This window comes from Maniola jurtina, chromosome 14, assembly GCF_905333055.1.
Source record: "Maniola jurtina chromosome 14, ilManJurt1.1, whole genome shotgun sequence".
Lineage (NCBI taxonomy): Eukaryota > Metazoa > Arthropoda > Insecta > Lepidoptera > Nymphalidae > Maniola > Maniola jurtina.
In genome coordinates, this window is record NC_060042.1 from 9,001,468 (window position 1) to 9,011,967 (window position 10,500).

Below are 10,500 nucleotides of genomic sequence, written 5' to 3' on the forward strand. Positions count from 1 at the left end.
GTTTCAATTTTCAATCTAAGATAACTATACCAAGTGGGGTATCATATGAAAGGGCTTTACCTGTAAATTCTAAAACAGATTTTTATTTATTTTTACGTATACCTAATAGTTTTTGATTTATCGTGCATGATGTTGGAAAAAATACCCGAGTACGGAACCCTCAGTGCGCGAGTCCGACTCGCACTTGGCCGGTTTTTTTTTGTTGAATTAAAATTAACCATATTAGTTTAAAATTAGCTAGATTAGCTAATTTTAAACTAATATGGTTGCTAAGTATAATGATATAATGTTATACCTAGCGCAATTTAACGTAGTTTAGTAAGATATCTTTAGTGTTTTTGTTATGAAAAGACAGACACTTCAGTTTTCAAATAAGTAGGTACATAAACTTATATAATTTTGACTGTAAATTTAAAATATAAAATTAAATTAAATCTATGCAATAGGTTAGTGCTCGTGCCCACATTATATTGTTTATATGAGAGTGAGAGAGAATTGGCTACCTAGTAAAATGTGCGTTTCATAAAAAATGTGCACTATTTAAAGAATTATAAACAGAGGCTCTATTTACGATATAAATCTGAATAAACTTGATATCTATGTGACTAATGAATAATGTTGGTATGATGACTCTTCATAAAGAAAATTCTTTCTTTTATAACAATGGGTAGGTATAAAATCTCTTAGGTATTTGTAGAAGAATTAGGCCTTAGTTTAATATTGACTCATTAACTTCGTATACCTAGTTGTCTCGTATGTACATAATATTTATAGCAAGTATAAGTAAGTATGCCTTTTTGTGCCTACATCTTAAGTTTTCTTTTTGTAACCTTATAAGTCTATGCCAGTCATTTTTGTTTTGACTATTTATTCCAAAACCAATTCATTTTACTACCATTCGTAAAGATTAATGAAATCAAGTTTAAAATAAAATAAGTAAGTACTTAGAGAGTATAAACTCGAAATCACCAACCTAGGATCTAAAAAATAATTCTGCTTTGAGTTAAGGACTTTCTTGGAAACTCTATAATAACAATTAACAAAGTATTCTTTTAGTCTCTAAATTATTATTTGATAGCCATGATATCGAGTTCTAAAAGCCCTTCGCAGCCTTTTTGTAAAGTACCCTTAAAGACGAACTGATAAGCATTTTCCACCGCTATTGAATTTCATCCCGACACCACCGTTCTTGACCTTACATCTGATACGTACCTATTAGACCCTTGTTTGGAAAAGATACAGTATAGCACCTTTTTAATCACTAATTAGGGACTAGAGAATGCCCGGGACTCCATCCGCATAGATTTAGATTTGTAAAAATTCCTGGATACTCTTCGATTTTGTGGAATGTGGAATGCCAATTCAAAACTTCTTTTCTATGGTTATAATAAATTTTAAGCCACTTCTTCTGACGCTCCAACGCACAATTTGAGACAGGAATTTAAAAAATAGAAAAAAAAAAATACGAAGGTCGCAGCTGTCACAGAACTTTCGGAATTAAATCGCTGAGCACATTGCGCTGAATTTTTAAAACTTTTTCATTAAGTAGTAGGACCTTTCTAATCTCGATTCAAGGAACGTTTATTACAATTCACAGTATCTTTTATCTATCTTTGGGGTTCCTGGGGGAGTAACGCGAAAGTAACTATTAGGTACAGTTCCTTCTCTAACCTACCTCTACCTCTCCTACCTCTTCTACCTCTTACTTTAGTGCCAAGCTTATTCAGCTGCAATTCATGAGGTCCTCGGTTCAAATTCCGGATCCAGCCAAAAAAAAGTTATCAGAATTTTCAGTTAAGAAATTCTCAGTAGCAGGCAGTAGCGCGCAATTAGAAAGTTAGCGGTGGTTATGTCGCAGGTATATTGTCCAAGCCGTGATATTACAATCTCACTAGTGACATTTATAATTAAACGGTAGATTGTCAATCGACTTCATTTCTTGCAATTTAACGTTCTGATTTTAGTGTCATTATAATGTCACTACCACACCACCTTACTTCGGAATGTATCCTAAAGCCGTCTTATACCAGATCTCTCTCCGGTTCTGTCGGATTGCCGTCCAATCGGACTGTTACCATGGGAATAGCGTGCTAATTTTTTTTGTGTGAGCACAATAAACTAAGCTGCCGCTGATACATTCAGGCCAAAGCTAAAATCTCGTATCAAAAATACGACCACGGACAAAGGTTCATATTTTACATAAATTAAATATTTACGGAATCTATGAAAATCAAAATCTAATGAGCAGTTGGTCAAATATTAGGGAACCGATAAACACACACACACACGCACGCATACGCAAACACATACACACACTGCTAAACTATTTACGCTTCCGTAGTTAAACAATAATAACAAAGTCGATAGTATAAACTTGCCTCTATCATATTTCTGGACGTAATAATGGCTAGTTTGAGGGAGAGCAGCAGAAGGATATGTGATGTCAACCATCGCCAGCGGTTATTGGATCGCAATCCACATCGACCTACATACAGGCCAACAATGATGTATCTATTTCCAAAATCTAAATTATAATCTATTGAAACAATACTTACAGAGTTTAAATTTATGATAATATGAGCTCGTCTCTATCAAATTTCTTGAGGGAGGGCAGCGGTGTTTGAATCCGGAATGAAGCGAACAATGAATCCAGATATTGGTTGTTAACCGCGGTGGTTATTGTATTGCAAGGTACTAACCTACATACAGATTAAAATACTATAGAATATAGTTACTATGTGGATCTCTTTATCGTACTTCTCGTTGATGAGATTTTCTTGGTTATAACCCCTCCTCATTATTGTAATGGGGTGGGTTACCAGGACAAAAGTTCTGAAAATTGTTGATCGCCACACTGAAGCCATCATTTTACCACAATCGACCTCCAGGCCTTCCTGTTCTAGTATGATTTCGACTCATAAGCTACTTACTAAGTATCTAGCGACTAAGCACAACCGCCAACTTAACTATCACCTACAGTTTGTATACATCATAACCTTAATGTGAGTTCGGGTCTATCATATTTCAGAGCGTAATAATAGTTTGAGGGAGAGCAGCGGTGTTCTGAATCCGGAATGAAGTGAACAATGAATCCGGATATTGGCTGTCAACCGCGCGAGCGGTTATTGGCTTACAATATATCGACCTACCTACATACTGGGTGAACCACGGGTGAACTGTACTGGGTCCACACATGGGTACAGTGGTAGGTAATATTAGCATAGGAACTTAGACACTAAGTTATTTATAAATTATGTATTATATTATATTAGTATGGATTTATGATATTATATACTAAGGTATTATGTAAAAACGAAGTAGATAACATTTTACACATTTTATAGAGCGCTATCTCTTCTACTCTCGTGGGTTTGTATCTTCTGCTTTACTTATCATCAAGTACGAACTTAATACGCTATGTAATATTATGAGCATACCTGTACAGTAATATTTTATTATTTGATATAACATTTCTATGAGATAATTACTTACGTTTTAAAATAGCGAGCAACGAGGCAACGAGCGCTTAATAAAATTTCAGTTACGATTTTTAATTTTCATAAGCCCGATAAGTACCTACCTAACCGTTTCCACGCTGCATCCGCGAAAGCCTCAACAAATGCTACGAGAATTAAAATACTAAGAGCTAAAAATGTGCTTTAATATGAATAAAAGCTAGTTTTTCCAGTTCCGATGATAGTGCCATTTAACCTACCTTCGCGTCTATTAGGGTTCTGTACACAAAGGGTGCCAACGGAACCCTATTATTAAGACTCCGCTGTCCGTCCGTCCATCTGTGTGTCAGGGGGCTGTTCTCTCGTTAACCGTAATAGGTAGAGAGCTGTCACAGAATGTGTACCTAATTCTATTGCCGCTATAACAACAAATGATAAGAATTTCAAAATGGCCACCATGAAAATTTAAAATAAATAAAAACTGTTATTTCTTGTACGGTGGTACGGAACCCCTCGTGGGCGAGTCCGACTCGCACTCGGCTGTTTTTATTTTTTAATTGACGGACTAGCACTGAGCTGCAATCAGACTTGCTGGCAAGTGATGATACGGCCTTAGATGGAGCGCGCTTGCCCAGAAGAGGCCTATTCTCTCGTGGCTTGAATAAAACCCTTATTTTTGGAAGTAAAAACTGATGCCGGAAAGGCGTTTTGTTTTAGAATAACCACCCGAGCGTTCTGCATCCTAGCGGTTCGCGACGAGACGGTAGCGGCGTTCTTCACGCTAGCCCAACGCTTTCCGTGAACACCTAGGTCCTAGATGCATAAATGTCGGCCAGACATACACCAAGTTTAGCTGTTTTAATATTTACACGTTCGCCAAGCGCATTCACCCGATGTATTACTCAAGTGGTTTTAGAACAATCTTTTGAGATCGATTTTGAGCGTAGATAAAGCTAATCGGAGATATTACTTAGAAATTGTCTATTTTTATTCAGATTACAAGTTAGCTCTTGACTGTAATCTCACCTGGTGGTGAGTTATGATGTAGTCTAACGCGGGCCATACATGATCAAGTTTGCCGATGTATTTGTAGCGTACTTGAAGCAGGAATCTTGACGGTGTATGGCCATCAGTGTGCATGATGTATGGAAAATAGGTATGGCTATCAATTGTCAGTTGACTGGACGCCGCTTGGAGTCTATTGCAAACTTAACGGTAAACTTGATTGGTATGGCCCACGTCAGATGGAAGCAGGCTAACTTGGAATTCGGTTACTTCGCGGTATTGTGCCGGAACCCATCGCTTGACCGTTGGCGGTAGGGCTTTGCGGACAGGGTGGTACCTACCTAACTGGCCACGACCGATGACGCCCCCCACCAGGGGGTGATTCTCTGACTCAGTGTCTAACAAGGAGTGATAGCCACTGAGCTCATTTTTTTATCCATTAAAGGTTTTCTACGAAACAATGCTTTAATATCACCCAGAGAAGCAGCAATGTAGAACCAAGAAACCTCGGTGGCTATCATTCAGTGTTAGACACTGAGTTAGCGAATCACCTAGCAGGTCAGACCAGTGGCAATTAAAGATTATAAATCCCCAAATTGGCTCTGCTGGGAATCGAACCCAGATCCTCCCGCTTAAAGCGCTCACCACTACGCCTAGGTACAGCAACATTTTGTACTTATTTCATAAACGAGGACCCCAAACTTATCTACATCTAAGTGTGTACCTACACATTTTCGTAATATGGTAACATCTACTAGCGAAAATTAATTCTGTATATTTAATCGTATCATTATAACATTATGGCGGGGCTTTATAAAATTTTCTCTCGCGATATTTAATTTTCATGAGCCCGATAATAAATAATCGTTTCAACACCGCTGCCACGCAACTTCATACGGGCTGCGACAAATTGCAGTTATATTAAATCACTAGCTGATGCCCGCGACTTCGTTCGCGTGGATGTAGGTTTTTTAAAAATCCCGTGGGAACTCTTTGATTTTCCGGTATAAAATGTAGCCTATGTGCTAATCCAGGGTATAATCTATCTCCATTCTAAATTTCAGCCCAATCCGTCCAGTAGTTTTTGTGTGAAAGAGTAACACACACACACACACACACACACACACACACACACACACACACACACACACACACACACAAACTTTCGCCTTTATAATATTAGTGTGATGTGAAAAATTAAAAAAAAACCGCAAATTGCAGTGCCTTCTGGTGGTCTACAAACTTAAAACATGCACAATGCCCGATCTGTACTCGTCCCGTGAAAGCCCACGAACGCCGCGAATAATAGTGCGGAAAGTTCCGCAGTTTCGCGGCGTTCCCCGTCCAATGTCGGTTTTGTAATCCGCGTAAAATGGGCTACAAACTTGAAACGATTAGTTTTGAGTAAATAGAGAGAATATTATTTTTCCCGCACCGATATCTACGCGTGAATCGCGGACAAAATTCACGGCGCCGATATGCGCGCGAGTGTAGAGCGGGCTTAACAACTTTCCTCAACTTCAGAATCTGGTAAAGATTCTGCGTCTCTAGACTCTGATCCATAGATACTCTGATCCTAGCATGGATGCCAGAAGCGACGAAGAAGACGACAATGACATACTCGTATATTATGAGGCGTAGGTAGGTATAGCAAACTACTCACAATAATATAGTCACATTAGTTACTATCCTATTGTTCTCCATAAAGTACAAATCACACTGTCACACTAATATTGTAAAGGCGAAAGTTTGTGTGTGTGTGTATGTGTGGGTGTATGTTTGTTAGTCTTTCACGCAAAAACTACTGACTGGATTTGGCTAAAATTCGGAATGGAGATAGATTATACCCTGGATTAACATTATATGCTATTTCTTATAATGCAAAATCAAAGAGTTCTCACGGGATTCTGAAAAACCTAAATCCACTCCGAAGTAGTCGCCGGCGTCAGCTAGTCTTTCATAATTCTAATTCGATATTCTGAACATTGCTCTTTCCATCACCCTTTGAGTGACTCTAAAATATAATATAATAGGCCCATAGTTTTTGTTTGGAACCCGTAAGCAATAAAAAATAAAATCATTTAAATAATAAGTAGGTAAGTAGGTAAATATTTCTGTACTATTATTATTATCCTGTTCGGAGAAAGGAAGTTGATTAAATCAAACAATCAAACTATTTACTCCATCAATGAACCTGAACCAGGTGCCAAAATTGGATTCTCTTTATTATGCAAATAACGAAAATTAATTTTAAATATTTAACGGGATCATTTCCTTTTCCATCGCATCGCAAGCACCAAAAATAATAATCGTTTTCATACCGCTTTCACGAAAACTGCATAAAATGCAGGAAGTAATAAAAATATTGGATGTTTTAATTTATAACTCCTTCTGTTAAAAATTCTGTGGTAGTTATTTATTAAAATTACGGAAATTCCGATGTCAGAATTATTAAAATTTCATAAAGACTCACAACTGAGGATAGTCTCTATCTATCAGCTTTTGAACTTTACCTACGCACCTACTATATTTTCCTGCTCCGCGTAATGAACGGGTTCACGCTTGACATGATGTTATTGAATAAATAAATTTACTGGACAATACTTTTTTTGTGAAAGGATTTTGGATTCAATTTGCATATTATTATCACGTAGGTACATCATCTTCAACACCCTACCACCAGGGAAGGCGTGATTATCGGGATATCTGTGCAACCGCGCATTATTTCGTCAGTTACCTATTCGCTTTGCGCGCTGTAGGACTTTAAAACAAATACCTACGTAGACAAATGCCTATCACATATTACATAGATATCGTCATTATTCGCACAAAATCGATGATATTATTAAAAGGCACAAAAAGGAAACATGGTTGTAACAAGAATTACCTCATTAAAAGGATTTAAAAGTCAAACCCACAGATTCTGTGTAACCAACATTAACAATGGCGCTTGTTAAACGCTGCACAATGAAACTCGAGCGGGTAAAGCTGCGAGCAACTTTGTCTTGGAATTCGCGATGAACTTTATGTTAAGACAAACAGAAGGTGAAAGAAGATTTTCTTCCTCAAAAAATATGGAGTTCAATTTAGTTGTTATGTATTCGTATACGAATGAACCTACTTTCATTCATACGAAAGGTCAAACGAAATCATCTCAGAGGGCTTTAATCAATAAGGTTAAATCTATTGTAAATTGCGTAAACCACTTAGGGTGAAGATCGTCGTTTAGATAGAGTATGGAATTTGTTAAAGTATTTAGCTCCCCAAATCAACAGGTTAATCTGAAGGTTCCCTAGGAGACCAACCTATATGGAGATTTTCGTAAAGCGTAACTTCCTTTCTTCTTTCTTTGTTCTTTTGTGAAGCTGATACCCGCGACATTGCATCGTCCGCGTGGATTTACGTTATTTCAAAATCCCGCGGGATCTCTTTGATTTTTCCGGGATAAAAAGTAGCCTATGTGTTAATCCAGGGTACCTATAATCTATCTCCATTCCCAGCCAAATCCGTCCTGTAGTTTTGCGTGATTAACAAACATCCAAACATCCACACTTTTAATAATATTAATAATAATTAGTTAGGATTGTGAGCTGAATGAAGTGAATGGTATGAATACGGGAACAGTTAGGTAAAGGTAGATGTGATGACATTTGCAACTATCGGAATAGGTGATTTTATTATTTACATACAATTTGGCTTTGGGATGACTCTATGTTATGACGTAGCTACTCACAACTACATTTTAGTAAGTATATTTTTCCCCCGTGAGGAAAATCCATCATGGATACCACCAGCCAAGGGGAGTACAGTGGTTATATCGGGCTCCTACAGACTATAAACCTCACGAAGTTCCACCGTGCGCTGACGACGGAGCACAAGAGACCGTCAAATCCTCGTCACTCCACCAGTGGATGTCCGCCGAAGCAGATCTACTACTGGGGATATTACCCAAACATCGTTAGAGGTATGCTGGAACTACAGCACGCCAACCGACTCGAGGACCATACTATCCTGGGACGGACTGCCCCAAGACTATCATTCACAGGTCCTCTTGAATGCCAGGGCACAGGTTGTCACGTGGCGCTCAGCCACTCTTTATGTTTCTCACATACTCGAGTGTATTAAGATATTTTTTTATCCAATAAAAATTGTCTAGTTTTCTAAAAGTCAAAAAAAAAATTAGTCGACAGTAGTTACCTACTTCATAAGCCACGGCTCTAAAACTATCAAAATTTCGCCGTGTAAGTATATTGATTTAATTGTTTAAAGATTTGGGATATTCAAATATTTACACTTATCTACACTCAGCTTTTAAAGATCACACAATGTTTAATTAATATCTCAAAAATCATATTTGTAAAGGCAATGTACGAGTATACCTACCTACCTACTTAACCATACAAAATTCTAAGAAGCCAGATCACAAAAAAGACATGTTTCCAAGATGAATATTTACTTAGCAAAATCATGTTTATCTATACTTAATACCTACGCTTACCTATATTTTAAGTATAAATAGGGAAGATTTATTTGGTTGGATTAACTCTGAAAATACTGAACCGTTTTTAAACCCCAGACCCAAAAAGAGGGGTGTTATAAGGTTGACGTGTGTATCTGTGTATCTGTCTGTGGCATTGTAGCTCCTTAACTAATGAACCGATTTTTTTTGTTTGAAAGGTGGCTTTTTGTTTGAAGAGTGTTCTTAGCTTTAATCCAAGAAAATCGGTTTAGCCGTTTAAAAGTTATCAGCTCTTTTTTAGTTACTGTAACCTTCACTTGTCGGTGGTGTAATAAATTTTTCATTTACACTTGTATTAATAACTAATTACAACCAGGCCCAGCTTCGCACGGGAACTCTCCCTATTCCATAGACAAAATATGGGTATGAATGTGTTAATAATACATTCTTATTGATTACTCTATGTATTGTCTAAGTATACAAAGATTATGTAAATATGATAAAAAGCGCCGGTGTGAGCTAGGAAGCTCACTCCAGCAATTCGCAGGACTGCACTTAGTAGTTTTATTTTACATGGCCCTACATAAAATAATGAACTTGTATTAAAAGAGCAACCGCCTGACAACCGCCGATTTTCTTGCTGGTTCTTTTCGGTACGTACCTACTCCAAACCAGTTGTAGTTTCACTTGAAGATTCAAAAGCCTTTATTTGAACAAAAATAATATTTCTAATCACTATCTATTTAATACTTATACAGTACCTTTTGCACTTCATACTCCTGAAGCACTCAAATGAAGAAATCGTTTGAGAAGGCGACCATTTCGTAGATAGGTATCTACACACTCCACGCTTTCCTTTATATTCCCGAAACAAGATTCAATGATAATAAACCACACTGTTACTCTTTTAAACGCTGCCTTATTGACACACAAGGTTAAGGTTTCCGTTCAGTATACGAAAGTAATCGGATGGTCACTGAATATCTACTACTTTTTGCTCTAGATCTTAAACTAAGCTAGATATCGATTTATCTGTTCATTTATCTGCAGCCGTATCTAGAAACAACAAATCTAAAATTATGGTTGTCTGTTTTGTATCTAAGAGATGAGTTGTGACCCTGTGTGAGAGTGTAGGTATATCAGTCGATTGCGCTCATGTTGCGCTGATTAAACAACGTTGAGTCAAAGGCAAGTAAATGGATGGGTAACCGACTTTGAATATCTGCATTTAGACATTGACTTTGAATATTTGCATCTTTTTGTTTCCTCCGTGCATCAGAGAGCGCGTTAAGGTTACGTTTTATCCCGGAAAATCTCAATCTCATCTGGTCGTGAGATGATGCAGTCTAAGATGAAAGCGGGCTAACCTGGAAGGCGTATGGCAGCCGCTTTGGTTTCTACACTACATCGTACCGGAAGGCTAAATCGATTAGCGGCACGGCTTTGCTGGTAGGGTGGTAACTAGCCACTGAACTGAACTGATTTTCACGGGTGCAAGGTAAGGCTGAGGACCGGGTGTGGTGGCGCTCTATAGGGAAGGCCTATGTCCAACAGTGGACGTCCACAGGCTGATGATGATGA